The sequence below is a fragment of the Macrosteles quadrilineatus genome, unplaced genomic scaffold (genome assembly GCF_028750875.1).
Source record: "Macrosteles quadrilineatus isolate MER2022 unplaced genomic scaffold, UCM_ALF_1.0 Scaffold_2__2_contigs__length_208266976, whole genome shotgun sequence".
Taxonomy (NCBI): Eukaryota; Metazoa; Arthropoda; class Insecta; order Hemiptera; family Cicadellidae; genus Macrosteles; species Macrosteles quadrilineatus.
This window is the reverse complement of record NW_026542595.1, coordinates 176,566,197-176,578,874: the sequence shown is the minus strand read 5'-3', so window position 1 is coordinate 176,578,874 and position 12,678 is coordinate 176,566,197. Positions and strand designations below refer to the sequence as shown.

At 35.3% G+C, this 12,678-nt stretch overlaps 1 long non-coding RNA gene across 1 annotated transcript; it reads right to left on the bottom strand.

Annotated features, from left to right (window-relative positions):
- Positions 1 to 544: 544 nt before the first annotated feature.
- LOC128988188 (uncharacterized) lies at positions 545 to 8,566 on the bottom strand. The gene is made up of 3 exons (XR_008490339.1): positions 8,127 to 8,566; positions 2,150 to 2,290; positions 545 to 999 (listed from the first exon to the last, which is right to left on the bottom strand). It is a non-coding gene; the product is annotated as an uncharacterized LOC128988188 (long non-coding RNA).
- Positions 8,567 to 12,678: the final 4,112 nt, after the last annotated feature.

The window sequence follows — 12,678 nt, the reverse complement described above, 5'->3', positions numbered from 1 at the left end:
ATATTTTAATGTCCTAGTGGATAGCCTAGCTGTTTTGTCTTTGTGAACTCAAGAACTTTAATGATGCCTACTAAGCGCGGGGACAGCTATCTATTAGGACATCAAAATATTGGTTGCTTTATGGCAGTAAGTTAAGCCTTAAAATATTAAACGCAAGGTACATTACCTTAAGCTTTAATCTACGCAGAAAACTTTGGGTGGATACATAATTTGACCTTATAATCTATATTATAATACAGTTACCACTCACTCACTCATTGATCACTATTCCTCAAAAACTACCATGCATATGTACTCAGAACTTGGTGGCATGGAGGTTTCACTTAACCTCCATAATAGGTTTCACTTAATATGTACAAGAAGTAGCTTTGAGAGATTCCATCAGGACTCTAGCTCACTGGCTTTAAAATTACAATGTTAACATATTTTTCTTTTGACAGAACTTTAGTTTAATTGTATTAGCTACCAAACCGCTGTTAGGAAAATTCTAAGCAAAACCAATGCAAAACAACTGTTTGTAGCAAAGAAAATTTTTCAATTCTGTTGTGAAGCCCAAGGGGAGGGGCAGCTAGAAACCTATAAATGATGCTATAACACTTTATTTAAATGTTGTATAGGATAACTGAGTTAGGTTAAAAATAATAAGCCTATTCTGCCAAGCTTGTGAGTGAAGGGTGAGAGCATTTAATTTTTAATAAGGCCTCATCAAATTACACCAGACCCTGCTTTAGAAAAGACATCTCAGTGATCAACAAAAAGTTTAAAAGTTCAAAACAGTTCTTCAAACATAGCCAAAATATCACTATTTGTGGGGGTATAAATAAAATGTAGCAAGTGACATTGGTTATAGTAAATTTATTTTATGAAAATATAAAGTATAAAACAAACTTGAAAATTAGAACATGAGTTAAATTAAGTGACATTTTACTTATACATTATTTACTGTCGCATAACCTCAGCCTGATGTTCCTATTCTGTGCACCAATAACTCCTCTTTTCCTGCAACAAAAAAAAATCATAAAGTATCGACTAAGGGAGTATGTTTTATCTAATTTTTTTTTAATTTTTTCTGTACATGTAATCTGCTTGAGTTAAAAATTTCAGCATGGTTTTCCAGTTCAATAAGTAATTTTTTACTTGAATTGTTTTGACTGTGATTAAAGCTGAAACTGTGAGCAAACATTTATTAATATAGTTATTTGTGTGACAAAACGGCACGGAGACGGCTGGACACTAAATCAAGTAAATAGGGGGCCCGGGATCGCTGAGCCCAGGGGCCCATGATGGCTCTCTCCGGCCCTGATTATCATTGACATTATCAATAGTCTAAAAAATTGGGGAGCGAGCAGGTCTAGTGGTTAGAGCGCGGTCATTCCGGTTCCTGGGGTCCAGGGTTCAAATCCCGCCAAATCACCAATGGATTTTAACTAAGTGATAATGCCGTAACCCCTAGGTCTAGCCTGAAGTAATGTGAAAAACAATCCCGGGCTCCAGCCTAGCGTACGGGGACAAAAAGTCTAAAAAATTGTTGAAACACACAGCGAAATGTAGGTACATGTCAGCTACAGAGCTGCAAATTGTGTCATTCTGTTCACAAATGATACCAGCAAGTGGCGAGGAGCCTTGCTGCAGCGTACTTAAGCGAATTATGGATTTATACGCAGAAACTGGCTCTTACTTGAAAAACCACCCTTGTATGTTCCTTATACTAATAAACCAAATTAACAAACCCGAGACTTGTTATTAGAATTCTAAAACCCGTTGTTGCAACAGTTTAAACGAGTAGGTAGTTTTATCGAATTGGCCAGGGTAGAGTACTCGTCTGTCCTACAGTTATTCTAAAAGTTAGGCAAAATTTGCAATAACATTTTAACAAAGGCGAGGATGATATTGCTCTCCTCCTGGGCGTCTGCAGGATCTTTTGAGCGCTTCTAGAGCTCTGAACCTTAGATTAAATTAAAATAATTGATCAGTCAAAACCGTGAATCCTTCTCAGCACCCCGGGGAAGAAATTTGAGCGTGGCTGGTACTAGGGGTAGGCTGCTCAGTAAATACAATCTTATTCGCCCCTCATAATTTACGTCACATGCTTTTTACACTTTGGATCTTAGAAAAAATGTAAGTTAATGGGATATTTTAAGTAGGCTACCTATTGAGTTTTTCCATGCACGAAAACACTAAGAATGCTCTAGTTTTTAACCTTGGTGAACCCGTCATCGGCCACTGATGCCATGTCTTGTCATCACGGCCTGTGTCGAACTACAGGGAGTGTCGAACTATCGAGGTTCTACTGTAACAACAAAAGTAAACCTTATGAAATAAACAGTTCTATAACTAATATGCTCTACAAACCTTTTAGGTACTGGCCCTAAATTTGGCTTGTCACAGCCATGCACGGATACAGTTTTTTTTGGGTCGCCGGAATTGTACCCCCCTGGAATTGTACCCCCCGGCGATCGTTGACGTCATTTTGACGTCACGCCTAGAGGGGGTACAATTCCACCCCGTACACTTTGATTTTAACGAAATCTAATCTATTTAATGTGGGCAAGTGATCAGTGAACCGGATAATTATATTAGATATTAAAAAGAGCAGGAGATGTACGGCCCGGAATTGTACCCCCCTGGAATTATACCCCCCGGAATTGTACCCCCTGCCAACATCAAAGTATTTACGTACGGGGTGGAATTGTACCCCCCTGGAATTGTACCCCCCATCAGAAAGCCAAATGTGTACGGGGTGGAATTGTACCCCCCGGAATTGTACCCCCCTCTTGGACAGCTAGCTTGGCTTGTGTACGGGCTGGAATTGTACCCCCACCCACTCGATAAACTTAATTGGTATTATGAAAATGAAGTAGTAGAGAATGCCTTCTACAGTGACATATGTTGGATTTTTAAACCTGTACAGAATATAGTGATTGTACTAAGGAACTATAATTGTGAAGAGATTATCCAAAAATCTGGCTTCGCCACTTTACTTCGCCTCGGGCTATATGCATATTTTATTAATTTTCTTTAAACCATGAACAACTTGATTACATTATTGCTTAGTTTGTTTTTACTGTAATACTTTTTATACACTATTATCTAATAACATAAAATCTGATCATAAAATTTAACTTTTAATCTCCTTCAAACTTTGAAAATACACAAGACGAAGCCACAATCACAGTACACATCATGGGTCAACGCTTTTTCTAAAAGGCTATTAAGCAAACAACAATGCAGGCCGGAAGATACAGGGATTATTGTAAGAGCCATGACCTTCGGTAATGGTTCTTCGTAAAGCAACAAATCGCTCACAAGTAAGTGAGTGACAGGGTTTCCGGTCATCTCAGAACCGATTTGGTCTCAAAAATGCACTGAATTCCCGCACTGCGTACTCATTACACAAGCCAGCCATTGGTGACATGGTTGTGACACAAGCACAGGAAAAAAGCGCTCAACTATATACAATGAAAATTAATGTCTACATACATACATACATACATTCAATTTGAGTAAAATGTAAGTGTGTGTCATTGTGTTAAATGTGCATGCTATTTTTTTATTATTGAATAGATGGTGTTAAAAGCATATAATTTTATCCCTTGGTCTGTATATACATTTTTCTCTTGTACTTTTGTTATTAACACATGGTATATTTATTATTAATTTTTGTAAACAGTTTTCAGTAATAATACACATTCTTTTGTTCACATCACAGTGTTTCTAATTTAATCTAAATGTTTTCTATCAAATAATCATTTCAAGAACATCAGTTCACAACAAAACAAACAGATGGGTTGATAGATAAATGGATAGATTATCTCTGAATAATATAGTTAACGTAGCCGTTATTGTACAGAATGTCTTCTTCAAGTTTGTTTAGGAGTTTTTGATTTATTATCCTGGCTTTCGTCCAAGTACACGAGTACTTTTAAGAAAAGAAACAATCATATTCTTTTAAAATGACTTGACTTTTATGAACACCTATAAATGTCCTTGCCGTACCAGATTAATTCAGAGGGTTTTCCTTTGAAAATCATCGTAAAGTTAAGTCTATGTTTCCTACAAAATAGTAGTACTTTGGCTAACAGAACTAAAATTGAATTTTAATGACTAGGGAAATACCTGGGACTTTTGTGCCCAAAGAAAATGAATACTTTGTGCGAAAAGGGAAATTTACATTTTATAATATCCACCAAAGCAATCTGTAACGAGTCGCCGTTAGTTACCTTATCACGTCTTGTTTTTGTGTCTCTTAAATCGCGTTTTCGGTAAATTACCACATTGTATCCGAGATCGCAAGAGATGATAACAAACAGCGTTGCCGTAATCGTGGGAGATGACGACAAATTTGCTGTGATCGTTTGGGATAACTGTGATGTTCTTGTGATCGCAGGATATACCTGTTGCCTTCCTTAGGGACTTAATAAAAGGCCAAGCAATATGGAATAAACGTTTACGAAATTAACGCTGAGCTTGATTCCCTCATGGACAAAGCTTCTAAATAAATTTATAACCCAAGCAGATTGGTTTATTTAAAACGATACAAGCAGTGCAAATCCTAACAAACTTTGTTTTCAAGAGGAGTCGCAAGCAGCGAATTTCGGCTTGGTTATATAAATTTGAAATACTTACCTTTTGATTACTGCACATAGGCCTAATAACTAAGCTAAACTAGTTTGTATACAATAACTACGCTATAAGAATGGAATGGTTATTTGTTCACGTCACTCTTTTCAACGTAATTTAATATGACCGTGAAAAGAAGTTAATGTATTTCATTTTTGTTCATTCAAACATAATATGCATTATTGTTTATTCGGTAACAAATTATGAACAGTTATTACTGGCAAAGTTGGACAAAATACCTGTTGTAAAATTTAAGTCGGGACCACGTAAGTTTGCAGATGGTGCCAGCCAATCACAAGACAAGGCTAGTGCGACTTTGCCACATCGCCCGTTGACAACACAAATTAAAATATACTTACTAAGCAATATTATCAAATCAGCTGGTATTATTAGATTTGGCAACACCGCACGGTTCTCATTAGTTCATTCAAAACCATATGGTAAATAGGCTCCTACCACAACTGCAAACTTACGTTGTCCCGAATGTAGGTATCAGGTACAAAGTATTTCACAGTTTGTCAAAGTTTTAACCTTTGTGAATTTAAGCTAACCCATGAACAGTTAGTACTTGGGAAGGTTAAGAAAATATTAATGAATAACGTACAAAGAAGTCTGTTAGGCCTCTCGCACGTTACTCTGCATGGCCTTAATTTGCAGTTTCTTAGAATAGGCCTATCCTTTCACAAAAAGCAATTCATTAAGTGTCGGGTAACTTGGTTCAGTTCACATTCGTGTTATTCCCCTCTAATATCCAACATAACTATTGGTTTGATTTTAGTTGGTAATCATAATAGACAAGCTCCTCGGTTAAATGGGGGGGGGTACAATTCCAGGGGGTACAATTCCGGGCCGTACATCTTCTTCTGCGGTGACCAGGGGGTACAATTCCAGGGGGGTACAATTCCGGTCCTATAAGAAGGGCTAGACTGACGGGGGGTACAATTCCAGGGGGGTACAATTCCACCCCGTACACTGGTCAAATAAAAGTGAGTTCTAACTGAGGGGGTACAATTCCAGGGGGTACAATTCCGGTCCGTACAGTTTTTTAGATGCCAGTGGATTTAATCAAACCACTCGTGCATAACAATATCAAAGTTTTATGAGGGGGGTACAATTCCAGCCCGTACACGCCGTTTTGGTCGAGAAAATGAGACGTCATCGTGACGTCACAAACCAGCAGGGGGTACAATTCCAGGGGGGTACAATTCCGCCACCCCTTTTTTTTTACTTTCAATTCAGTGGCTTCAGCCAACAGTCTCTTGGCTACAACTGAAACAGTTTAAGTGAAACGCCTCATAATAGATAACAATAACAAAAGAATTTGTTATGCAAATCTATATAAAGCTCAAATACCACTGACTCATGCATTCACTCACTCATCACGAAATCTCAGAAACCATAAGACCTAGGAACCTGAATCTTGGCAGGCATCATCCTTTTGGGTAGTAGACGATCACTAAGAAAGGATTTTACCCTCCGACCTCTGGGCTCCGCCCCAGTGGCTCTGGAGTTTCCCATGTTAACCTTATGAGAAATGGAATTAATGAATCTTAACAGCTGTTTCAATTAAACAAGTTGGTTCTGTTCTATGATGTTTAATAGCATTAAAGTTACAAGGATTACCAACAGGGTGCAGCACTATTATTTCTTTTACATTTATGACAACAGCTAATTTGCAACCAAAAGGTGAGTGAGCGTAGCGAACGAACTTCAACCTGGAGGCGAGTTAGCGTAGCGAACGAGCTAACCTGAAGGCAAGTGAGCGCAGCGAACGAGCTCTAACCTAAAGGTGAGTGAGCGTAGCGAACGAGCTCCAATCTAAAGGTGAGTGAGCGTAGCGAACAAACTTCAACCAGGACGTGATTGAGCCATGCGAACGAGATCATCTTGAAAATTAAGAAGTTAAACGGGGCAAAGCCCGCGGGTTACAGCTAGTATTGGAAGAAAAATACAAAACAATCAGCTTTTAGAGAGAATATGCCATGTATTTGTATTTAACAAACTAGCTTTGACAATCTCACTTCTGTAGTAAAGTACAGAATAGACATAATTGGTCAGTGTGTGTTTTCAGGGGTGTACAGTGGGATTTACCAAATGAATCAAGTACAAAAAATTTAGTTTAGACTCGTTCAATGGTCTTGCCTCTCTGTTCAACCTGAAATTCTGGCTAAATTAAGCAAGATGGAAAAAGAAGTAAACCATAAGTCTGGCATTAATTTTTTTTTAAACAACTTTCTTCCAAAGTGAATTTTTGTTTGACCAACAAACGAAAGTTTTAGTAAGTTTAACCTAGGTACTAACTTTCTTACTCTAAGGTTTTAATAATATTAAGTTATGATTTAGGCTATTAATATTTTTTGTTTTAAATTACAAATCATCAATAAAATTTAAAAACTATAGGCCTACAAATGGTAAGGTTTATTTAAAGCAGAAAATTTCAGAATTTTTCCAAAATTGTTAATACCGGTACCGTAAGTTAAATTGCAGCACACAGACCAAGTTATTCATAATAATGTCTAAATTACAGTTCTAAATTCTGCAAATTTCGATGCAAAGCAAGATGGCAACTCATCTTGTAACGTTTGTTCAAACGGCAAGCCACTTGTTTTGAATCTGTGTTCGCTGAAGCTAATTAGTTAATTTGAAAAATAACACAGCAGCCTAGGTAACCTTGTTACAATAACTTTACAACTTACAGCATGGGCAATATACATCTTTAGTAACTTAAATAGGCACAAGTTACCAGGATATGATTTAAAGTTAACAGCTGCATAAAACCAAAATGGCAGGTCTCCCAAGTGACATTTTGTAGAAGGTTGTTTTAAATTAGTTCATTACGGTAGCCTACCTTTACTTAGTTTAATCAATGGGTATGGCGTACAAAACTTAAAATCTTTGAGAGATGCTAATCTTAACCCATCTAAACGTTTGCCGAAAAACCCTAGCATCAGGACATAGGACTAGGATAAGCCCTTAGACCTAGGCTACAGTACCAAGTCTATAACTTAAGACATAGGCCTAAGCTAAATTAAAATATTTTTCTATAGGCCTAGGTCTATTTATCCAATCCATCGAAAATCATTTCTTCATTCTTAAACGAAACTTCATAACTTCGGCCTATGATAACTTAAGACAATCTACGCTGATAAAAAACTGCATCATTAAGTTACATATTGGCTTGTGTGTTCATAATATTGTAGCCCACCGGATTTGGCAAAAATAAGTAACTAGGTCTTGAACAATTCCAGATACAATATTCCAACGGATCACAATACTTTCTAGGCCAACTATAAAACAATTCACCAGTCATGAGGCCTAGGGCAAGCACAGGCTTAGAATTATTCTGGATCCTAGTCCAAATTTGGCAGTTTATTGTTGTAAGATAATTTTCAGAGCATTTGTAACTTGAGGTTCTAATGTCAGTATGATTAGCATTCTAACACACATATCTTATCATAAGAATGGAAAAAATATTATGAATACAATGAAAAGATTAGCTGACTCACCTTTATGTTTCGTTGGCTCACAAGCACTTTTGTTGCAGTTAGTCTTCTAAAATCGAACACTATGGAATTAACTATGAACAAAGAAATTGAAAATAGACAAAAACTAACTTCAATATGAATACTTTATGTCTAAAAACTCTGATATAGTAATAACGCGAGAAACAAACGTCGCAAAAAGACAAACTGACAAGACACACAAAGACAAAGACAAAGAGGTTAGGATTGTTTAGGGGTGGATCCTGGCGTCTGGCGTCTGGCTGGCGTCGCTTGGTCGAACTGCATCATGGGAATTCGCGCTGTTGTTTTGTTGACTCTGTTTCAGGGCGGAATCTATGAACTCAAAAAGGGCAGTATTTTGTTGTCCTTGAATCCAGCCACAATGTTCCTAATATTTGCAACCTTGAATTGTGAATGCAAATTGTAGGGAAAAGTTTACCTTGAATCAAGGGTCCTTGCTATCTGGGCAAGATATAGTTACAGATGTGCATGAAATTGAATCAGGTGTACCACAAGGCAGTGTTCTTGGACCTATTTTGTATATTTTGTTCACTTATGACCTTCCAAGTACTCAGGGTATTACGGTTGCAACATTTGCAGACGACACTGCTTTTTTATCATCAAATCAGGATCCTATTCTGGCATCATCAAACCTTCAGGCTGCATTAGACGATTTGTCTCAGTGGCTACAGAATTGGAAAATTAAAGTAAATGAAACAAAATCCGTTCAAGTTACATTTACTATGTCTACAAGAACTTGTCCCCCAGTAACATTGAATAATGTCATGCTTCCACAATCCAACGAAGTTAAGTACCTATGCAAGTACCGAAGCTAAGTAAGTATGCATCTCGACAGACGGCTTACATGGCATTCACACATTTGGAACAAACGACTTCATTTAAATTTAAAAACAAACAAACTAAATTGGCTCATTGGTCGAAATTCAAAATTATCTGTTGAAAATAAATTACTTTTATACAAAATTATATTGAAACCTATTTGGACCTACGGCATCCAACTCTGGGGAACCACTTCCAACTCAAACATAGAAATAGTTCAAAGGTTTCAATCGAAAACACTGAGAAAAATTTTACAAGCACCTTGGTTTGTCACAAATAAAGTAATTCATCAAGATACAAAATTACCCTATGTTAAAGAAGAAATAAAGAAACGAAGTGAAAAATACCAAAGAAAATTAGAAACCCATCCAAATTTCCTGGCAGTCAACCTCCTCGACAATAGTGAAGCTACATATAGGCTCAAAAGAGTTAATCCAATAGACCTTCCAAATCGTTTTTAGTTAATCTTTTTAAAAGTTTTTGTATGTTAGTGCACTTGATGGAGTGTAACTAACCCATGTTAAAATGGTTATTAAATTTACTTATTATTCTATTATAGAATAGATTGTAAATAAATACTTGTTAAAAAAAAAATGAAAGTATAAATAAAAATACCCCCACCTCAGCAAACCTGCAGACTAAGCGAATTTCCATTTGCTTGATTTGATTTTCACAAACCTATTTAAATAACATTAGGTTTAACTGGTACCTAGATTTGCTGCTACAGGGAGGGTAATATAGTATATAAAATAATAATAGTATGATAAGAAACAGATAAATGTAACCAATTTTATAAAAATGTGTCTATAAATAAGGAAAAAACAATAATTAAAAATCTTTCCTATTGGAATAACTTGAGGTTTTTTAATTTACAATTTTAAGTTTTCTCCGTAACCAATAACTGTAAAAAGCATTTTAATGTACTAAATTATTTGTTTTTAAGCTCTACAAAATGGTTTAGAAATACATTGTAAAATTGTATGTTTTGAGGGTCAAAAATACGAAAAACCCGTTCTTAACAAAAGATTCTATAAATCAACCGTTCCCATGGCCTGATCATGGTTCGCGAGCTCGTTTTAATAAAATGTAGGTTTACATGCCAAAGAAAGACCTTCAAAATATACCTTCAACGGCAAAATTATTCTTCCCAAAGCTGTCAAACGTTTATACATAAATATTTAAGCTAAGCTTTGGGAACAATACTTTCACATGAAAACAAAATAAAACAGTTTAACATAGTTAACAGTTTATTGAGGCTGAAAGTTCAGGCAAATAAGATCTTCCAATTACAATCACTGTACTGATCTTCCATGCAGCGGGTAATTTTTCCACGCCAAGTGTGCCCATCTATACAGGATATGCTGAATATGAATTTAAATACAGGATTGATATTGAAGAACACAAAAAATTACAAAGATCGGAAATTTAACTACAAGACGTACAGACAAGTTCTGGTGTGGAATTTGGTCTGATTAGGCAATTGAAACATACCTCACGATACTATTATTCAAATGGATGAGTAATAATCATTTCGTGCTGTGTAGAGTATACCTTCAAAGTTTTAGTTTCGTACGTTGACAATAAGTTGCGTACACCTATTTGACCTTGAACATAGTTTTGGTAATAAATTATAATACAAATAATAAAATATTAATGATAAAAATGAGTAAAAATAGCTTGCATGTCTGCAGGGCTACAATGGTTCGCATATTGAGGTGTGATAGTGTTAAAATAACTTTTATTTCATTACCTTTCATTTAATGTATCACCGTAGCCTTCTCTATGGCATCAGTCGTTGAAGAGTAGTTTGTATCTAGTACAATAAATAAATAAATTTTCAAACTAAGTGAGTTATTTAGAGACCCTGTATCCAAAAAAAAAACTAAAGACTTTAATAAACTGTATCCAAAAAAGTTATTATCGTCCGTTAGCACGATGATTCCCAAAAATCATCCGATTTAGTGGAATTTGGTACAAACATTACTTTTATTTGTGAATCAAGAGATGGACTATTTATCATTTACTTTGTATTGTAAGTGACTTAGCCTATTGCTTTTGCTTAATGGCCTAAATAAATCATTTAATCATGTAAACGTACATTTATTTATTAAAACGAGTTCGCGAAGCATAATCGGCATGATAAGGCCATAAGAACGGTTGCCTTATAGGTATTTTACCGGTAAGAATATTTTTTTTTAATTTTTAACCCTCAACAAAATACACAATTTTACAATTGTATCATTAAAGAATTTTGTAGAGCTTAAAGCAAATAATTTAGTAGATTAATTTTTTTTTAAGTTATTGGTTACGGAAAAAAATTAAAAAATGTAATTAAAAAAACCCCAAGTTATTCCAATAGCAAAGATTTTTAATTATTGTTTTTTCCTTATTTATAGACACATTTTTATAAAATTGGTTACATTTATTTGTTTCTTATCATACTATTATTATTTTATATACTATATTACCCTCCCTGTGGCAGCAAATCTAGGTACCAGTTAAACCTAATGTTATTTAAATAGGTTTGTGAAAATCAAATCAAGCAAATGGAAATTCGCTTAGTCTGCAGGTTTGCTGAAGTGGGGGTATTTTTATTCATACTTTCATTTATTTTCTATTAATAGCAAATAAACTGGCATACTCTCTAAATCAATACGGCGTTTGCTTCAAACAACTATATTGTGGAAATATTGAAAAAACCACAATTTTTATACGCCTTTGGAAAATTTATTTATTTTGATGGTCTGTATTTTGACCATTATTTAAGCTACATACTTGCTGTTGGGCTTAAAATGTCACAAATTTATTCTTCTTTAATGTAATAGTATAACATTTTCGGTAAAATCAACGGTTCGCGAGATTGAGTGAAAAACAATAGGAATTGCCATATTTTTTATATTTCGATAACAAGTGGCGCGCCCCGCGGCGAGCGGCAGTATCTTGAGGTGGATAACTTGGATTTTATGTTATGGGCCCAATACTAACAACATATCAAAAAATCAGAACTACCCGACCTTTTGCATAGCAAAATGTCTTATTTTACTGGACTATTAGTGCAAGTGTAACATTTTTGTGCATCTTATTCATGTTGGAATTGATTAGCTAACTGCCTATCATTATCAGCTTCTTCCGCCACTGCTTCATCTGGTTCTTCTTGTTCACGACGCCACTCTCTTACAATATTTGCATTATCGGTGCGACGACCAATATTATGACGTGGCCTTTGAGGCATGCTCAAAACAAATATAGCAAAACTGTTACTTCCATTGATAAACTGTTACATTCCAACTTTAACCTATGATGAAAGTAAACACTGAAATGTAAACAAAACAGTTACAAACAATTATCATATGTTTATCTTATTTAAATGAAACGAGATAAACCCAATATAATTTTTCTTTCAACTTACATTAAAATAACAAGCGAAATTGCGTGACCTGTAAAATAAAATCCAGAAGGAAATTTGCAAATATTTTTTACCAAAACATTGTGCTCAGTATTCTTTAGCTGTTGGCCAAATTTCATATCAATTGGTCAAGCCATTACATTCTGATGCCCTTACAAAGAAGTTACAAAGTGAGGGAAAGTGAGCTTCGCTCAACAATCATACTTTGACAGTTCTGATTATATATTGTACACATCCTTTTGTTACTAATTACTAATTCAAAACCTCTGTCATCATTCTTTAATTTTGTGTATGTAATGAGTAAGTTCA